This window comes from Nicotiana attenuata, unplaced genomic scaffold, assembly GCF_001879085.1.
Source record: "Nicotiana attenuata strain UT unplaced genomic scaffold, NIATTr2, whole genome shotgun sequence".
Taxonomy (NCBI): domain Eukaryota; kingdom Viridiplantae; phylum Streptophyta; class Magnoliopsida; order Solanales; family Solanaceae; genus Nicotiana; species Nicotiana attenuata.
Genome location: NW_017671096.1, coordinates 350918 through 358045, shown reverse-complemented (window position 1 = coordinate 358045; position 7128 = coordinate 350918).

The window sequence follows — 7128 nt, the reverse complement described above, 5'->3', positions numbered from 1 at the left end:
GGCCCAATCGGCTAGGACGTCTCGCCCGAGACATTACCATTTTCTATTAATCATCTCATTTCATATTTCTTTCACGTCTTTCAGTTCATCGACACTAGTGGCCACAATTGTTATATCATACCTTGGCCCTTGGCCATATTTCATATTTCATACTCACTTTAATCAATCTCAAGCATTATCATCATTCTCAACAAAGAAGACTTTCAATTCAAGATATTAAGTACACATGTGAGCGATTATAAGTCTTAGGCATATAGAGGCTTTCACATACTTTGGCATAACAATCTATATTCAAATTTGACTTGAAGTCTAGGCATATGTAGCACACATTCCGTATTTTTAACACATCTTCAAATGATAAGATAACATGATGAAAGCCTTGGAACACATATATTGCACATATATTTTTCAATGCAAGTACATTTCGGAATAGTAACTTTTATAACAATCAATCTAGGACTTACACCGGTAGCATGAACACCAAAGGGGTTTAGTTCTAAGAAGAGGGAGTTTTAGCCATACATACTTGAAATTCGTCCTGTAATGATACTACAACGATCTACTACACTAAGCAACTTCAATCTACAATATCAACATCCAATGAAATCATCATTAGTAACAAAATCCGTAGTTTAGGTCATTTAGACACTTTATCAAATACATAGCAGGCATAAACCTCTACATCTCATATCCATTGAATTACTTCTTCCAACTACCATCATTTACCAACAATTTATGCCTCCTCCCCTCCCCCCCCCCCCCCCCCAAATGATTCTTAAATATTTTATAACTTCCAACATCACATGCATGACCATCCATCCACACCCAACCCACAAAATTTTATCAAATAATTACCTTTCAATCTCTACAATGGTAATGTAATTAAATTGGGAAACTATGGCTTCCAATCACCCTCCCATGAGTCCCAATACTTAATTCATGCTCATATTCTCATAATAAATCCATGCATGTAAGCCTAAGGGTGTAGAATTACCTTTTGAAAGATATATTGCAAAACCCTCCTTTTGAGTTCTTGAAGAAATTTCTTGAAAATCTAAGAATTTCATGGAGTTGAGTTAGTTTTAGTGTGCAATTGATGGAATGAAATACCAAATTAGTAGGGATTACTCACCTTGAAGATGGGGGGACTTAGAGGTCGTGATAGAGTGAAGAAGAACCCCAAGGTTCGTCCAAATGAAGTGGAAAAAAATGAACCCCGTATATAACTTAACTAGTTGCAGGAGGCCCGTACTAAGCCCGGTCCCAAACTCAACATATTTTTCTTAGAATTAATAATTTTATTAATTAAATAAGCTTAATTTGTATCACATTTTTTACGGCATAAATAATTTAATATAGTGACACGTCAATCAAGTCTTGTTGATAGGTCTTCATAATTATTAAAGTTTCTTAGTCACACAATTGAATAATTTTGTTAAAGAAAAAGATAATTTATGTGGAAGCAAGTTTGGCTGGAGAATTAACAAATACCAAAGGGATACAAATGATTCAATGTTCTATAAACTAATATGATTTATAGTGTTCAAATTACAACTCGGACAATATCATAAATTGAAAAATATTTGGCATTTTCATGAATTTGTGAGTATATAATTTCTTTGGTGATAGATTCTTTTTGTATTTTATTACTTGTTGACATATAATTTCACGTGGAACGGGTTATGTAGTTAAATGTGTGGATTTAAGCTTGCTTTTAGAAAAAATTAAAAAAACCTATCTTTATAAAAGTGAACCTTAAGGATCAATTTAGTTTATGCTTAAAAAATTAATTCTAAGTTACCAACCAAGAAATTTTAAGGAGATTCGATTTTGACTGATAACGCTACCTTCTTTTCAATGTTATAACGTACATTGTCAATAATTCTACTTTTAGCATTTGTAATGCATCATAGATATTTCAATGGCAATGGATATAATTGTTCATAAAAAGATTCTATTCAATTCAATGAGCTGAGGAAAAAAACTAATTAAAAGAGAATCGTGCTTGGTTCAACAGGAATAATATATCAGCTCTTAAAATCAGCAAAAATTAGGATAGTTTTACAGTTTAACTCCTCCTTTTCCTATTCTTCATCCCCCAATGTAATTGACAAATTTAAAAGAATATAAAGGTTATTACTTTTTTTCTTTCATAAATGCTAATTTATTAATTCTTGAAAATGTATTTTATGCACTCTAGGTTAAAAACAGTAAGAAAGGTTATAAAAAATGACTTGCGCATGCGAAGGAAGAAAGTTCGACCAAAACCAGAATTAACATAAGCTTTTGAAGACGACTTTTATTCATTAAAAGATCTTAACTGATTTTCAAAAATTTTATACCAATTATATTTCAATTAAACTGTAACGACCCAACCGGTCTTTTTGAGCTCTAGCGCCCCGTTCATTAGTTTGAGGCCATGAGCAGCTTCATTTCAGGCATTATGACTCGCACGCGTGGCCGGAATTGAATTTCGGGAAGTTCGAAGTTGATTCGGAAAGAGAATTTTTATTTCGGAAGCTTTAACTTGAAAGAATTAACTAGGATTGCAATTTTGAGTAAACGACCTCGGAATTGGATTCGAAGGCTCCAACAGGTTCGCATGATGAATTCAGACTAAGGCGTATGCCCGGATCGGGTTTTGGATGACCCGGGAGCGTTTTGGCGCCTATTGTGGAAGTTAGCATTTTGGAAGGAATTTTATAAGTTTGGGGGTGAAGTGCATGTCAGTGTTATCGATGTCCATTTGGGATTCCGAGTCTTGGAGTAGCTCCGTATGGTGATTCTGGAGTTGGGAGCGCGATCGGAAGTGAATTCGGATGTTCGTGGAGCATTTTGGAGCCATTTGGCTAAGGATAGAAATTTGAAGTTTTTTGAGAAGTTTGATGGGTGGTGGACTTTTTGATATCGGGGTCGGAATTCAATCCCGAAAGTTGGAGTAGGTCCGTAATGTCGAATATGACTTGTGTGCAAAATTTGAGGTCAATTGGACGTGATTTGCTTGGTTTAAACATCGAAAGTAGAAGTTTGAAGTTCTAAAGTTCATAAAGCTTGGATTGGAGGTCGATTCGTGATTTTAGCGTTCTTTGATATGATTTGAGTCCCCGAACAAGTCCGTAATGTGTTATGGGACTGGTTGGTATGATTGGTTGGGGTCCCGGGGGCCTCGGGTAGATTCCGGGTGGTTAATAGATCGAATTTGGAGTTTAAAGAGGAGCTGAAGTTGCTGGTTGCTGGTGTAACTGCACCTGCGAGACTAGGGCCGCAAGTGTGGAGCCGCAGAAGCGGCCGTGTGGTCGCAGATGCGGTATTGGCGGGGGAGAGATAGGACCGCAAATGCGATCATCTCGCCGCAGAAGCGAGACTGCATCTGCTGTGGAGAGGATGCAGAAGCGAAATGGGCTAGGAGCCCTGGATCCGCAGAAGCGGCATTTTGACCGCACCTGTGGAACTGCAGAAGCGGCCGAGAGACCGCAGGTACAGAAAGTGCTAGAGGTCGTTAGTGTTTTAAAAATTGAGATTTGGCCATTTTCTCCCATATTTGTCTTGGCTTGGGCGATTCTTGGAGAGTTTCAAGAGGGGATTTTCATCATCAACGATAAGGTAAGCTAATCCCACCTATCTTGAGTTAAATATATCGATTATGTATGTATTTTAGCATGTAAATTGGTAGATGTTGAGGGTTTGAGGAAAACCTAGAAAATTGATATTCTTGGAATTTGACCATGATTTTGGGTATGAAATTGAGAGTAAATTATATTTTTGAATTCGAGGGGTAATGGGTCAGCTTAATCTTCGAAAAAATTTTGGAATTCGGGCACGTGGGCCCGAGGGCGATTTTGTCAACTTTTCGATTGGGGTTAGGAATTGTTATAAATTTGATTGTAATGAGTAATTGAGCATATCTTGATGGATTTGCATAATTATTGGCTAGTTTGGAGCGGTGTGCATCAATTTGAGTCTTCGAAAGGGCGTGGAAGGCCGGTTATGGATCTTCGGAGCGAGGTGAGTCTCCTTTCTAACCTTGTGAGAGGGAATTGTCCCCATAGGTGAGTTATTTAGTTATGTGCTACTATTTGTGGGGGCTACGTATGCACGAGGGGACGAGAGTCTATGCGTAGCTACTATTATGTCTAAGTTTGGGTAGTCTAGGACCCAAAATCATGCTAAACTTGGAATATTTGTAATCTTAGTGATGATTTGAATCGCTTAAATCATATCGAATTAGTGAATGAATTTCTAAAAAGATTAAACTTCATTTTCTTGAATTGTAAAAAAAAAGAATTGGCTTTTCCTTAGATAATTGTTCCCTGATAAATTCATGATTGACTGATCGTTGTGTTTATTTATATTTGAACGCGTCGCATGTATCATTCGCGAGCGGGGTAATAGATGCATCTATGGTTCGGGCCGCTTGACCCTCAGCAGTGCACGTTTTACATTCATGTTGGATCGGGCCGTACGACCTCGGCATGAGTTGTGCATGTTTGTATGGCTTGTCTTGAGATTTATTGATATTGCTACCTGCTCTCTCCGGCTTGAGATAACTGTTAATTAATGGATTATGAATTCGGAGACTTTTAATAAAAAGGAACTTTTACCCGTTTGGTAACTTATTTGAACTACTGTTGTTCTTAATAAATTCGTAGGTCATCGCGTTAATAATAGTATTATTATTGGACTATTAGTAAGTGTCGAAGTTACCATCTCGTCTCTACTTCTTGGAGATTAGGCGGGATACTTACTGAGTACACGTTGTTTTCGTACTCATGTTACACTTGCTGTGCATTTTGTTCCACAGGTACAGGTTCTTTTACTGGCCTATTGGGTTTAGGGTTTAGGTCTCACGTGTCATGAGCAAGTCTAATAGAGTCTCGCGGATCGGTACGGAGACGTTTGTACATATCTGCGGGAGGCTACAGGGCTGTTAGGAGCACTTCCCTTCTTGATTTCCTCATCGTGCGACTTGATTCCTTGAGGCTTATGCCCTTGTTTCCTTCCTACTCAACCTTATGCGATGCAAACCGCTTGTTATAAATCGAAAATTGAATGTACAACCCTGTTATCTATCACGGGAAGGTTGTATAAGTGTGGCATGTAGTCACTTGATTGGTTGAATAGTTAAACCAAGTAGGAAGATTTTGGTGATATCGCTAATTTGAGAATGGATGCCTGGAGGGCACTCGATTTAATGGGTTGTGGAGTGTGGAGGATTACTCCGGTTATGATGGTTGTTCTTGTGTGTTATGAGGAAAACGGGGTGTCACGCCCAAAAACCGAGGGACATGACCGGCGCTCGACCGGTAGCCCCAGTCAAGCGGACCTGGGTGCCTTTCCTATCCCACGTGTTACCCCGTGTTTTCATTACTCATTAATTAAAGAAATAGCCATTATAATTAAAACACCTTTTTACAAAATATACAATAATAAACATGGTTACTTAGCATGGTTTACAACTTACATCGCCCAACATACAAAATACATATTACATAAGTTCGTAACCCATATTTACTATCTACGGAGCCTCTAAGGATACAAAAGGATAATACAATACTTGCCGGTAACAAGGCCCCGGCTATACCTTACCCAAATATTAAATCATGACTCCGAAATAAAATCGGCATGAGCCACGTAGGGCCCCGAGAGGAAAGGGGCTCACCAATTCAGCTGACAGGAAGTAAAGGGGAGCTACGGTCGGTGGACTGGAGTACCTGCTATGGATCCACCTACAGTCATAACACGAATGTAGCGCCCCCGGCAAAAGGGACATCAGTACATTTGAATTGTACTGGTATGTATGAACAAACATTGCCCTAAGTAAACTCCAACCATACACAAGTGACAAGTAATAATGGAATCAACAATCAAATACACATGAAAGGAAACAATCAAGCCAAACAAATTTACAATCTCTCCATTTCTCCTTCAACATTTTTCACATCAGTGATTTCACAACTTTCTCATATTTTCATTTCAATAGTGATTTCGATCACTTTCCACCCTTATTACCTCGGCCACCCTTATCACCACAACCCACACCTTATTACTTCGTGTTGCGGCGCGCAACCCATTTCCCATCGAACAATCACAATTCAGAAACAACACAACAACAACAACACTTCACATAACAACAACAATTTCTCAAGAATTACAACAACAATTCTCAAGGAATAACAACAACAATTCACAAAGAATTTCCATAACCAACAATACCATTTCCATCACATTCAACAACTCATATGCATTTTATGTCACAACAATAATTGCCCACGACAAGCCATATATGTTATTACCACAGTTGTTCCAATTGCATCATTTACGATTTCCTTCCATCATTTGTTTCTCAGCTCTTACCACATAACACTTTCACAATCACACATTTGGTTTATTTCCAACTACTTACACCATTATATCGGGAGACTTAACCACGAACACTCAAATCATACCAATCACAAGAATTTCACACATAATCCACGTAGATATCACATACCAAATATTCGTACACCAAACAAGGTGATTTTACAAAGGTCAAAGTTAGCCATACATTCCTGGAGCCGAATTCCCTTTTTAACTTCTATTTTCAATTCACCAAATAGTCTAGCAACGTCAATCTAGTGCACAAGTTAACACATATGACTTAGAATTGAAGTTCACAATTGCTACTCAAACTTATTTAGGTTATCAACCCCTCTTGTACAATCCTTTACTCCTACCCAATTCCTCTTACTAGATTTTAGGTTTTAAAAGGCATGCATGTATGTTTTCAACCATTATTTTCAAGAATCAATGCATGAGACTCCCCCCCTAGTTTAAACCTGAAAATCAATGAAAAAGGGTTAGGGATTTTACCTGAAAGAATGGGGATGAAGATAATTGCTTTGAAATTTCCCGACCCGGATAGTTTTGAAGAATCAAATTTGATGAAGATGACTTTCTCTGTCAAGAACCCTCTCTTCCTCTCTCTTATTTTATTCAAAAAACTCGTTAAACTCAGTGGTTGGGGTGTTTTATTAAAAAGGGGGTCGGGTTTAAAATTTGGGAAAATAGGTACCTGAGTCAGATATGCGGTCGCACTTTGCGACCGCAGAGATGAAATGCGGTCCGCAGAATGGACCGCAAAAGTGCTCC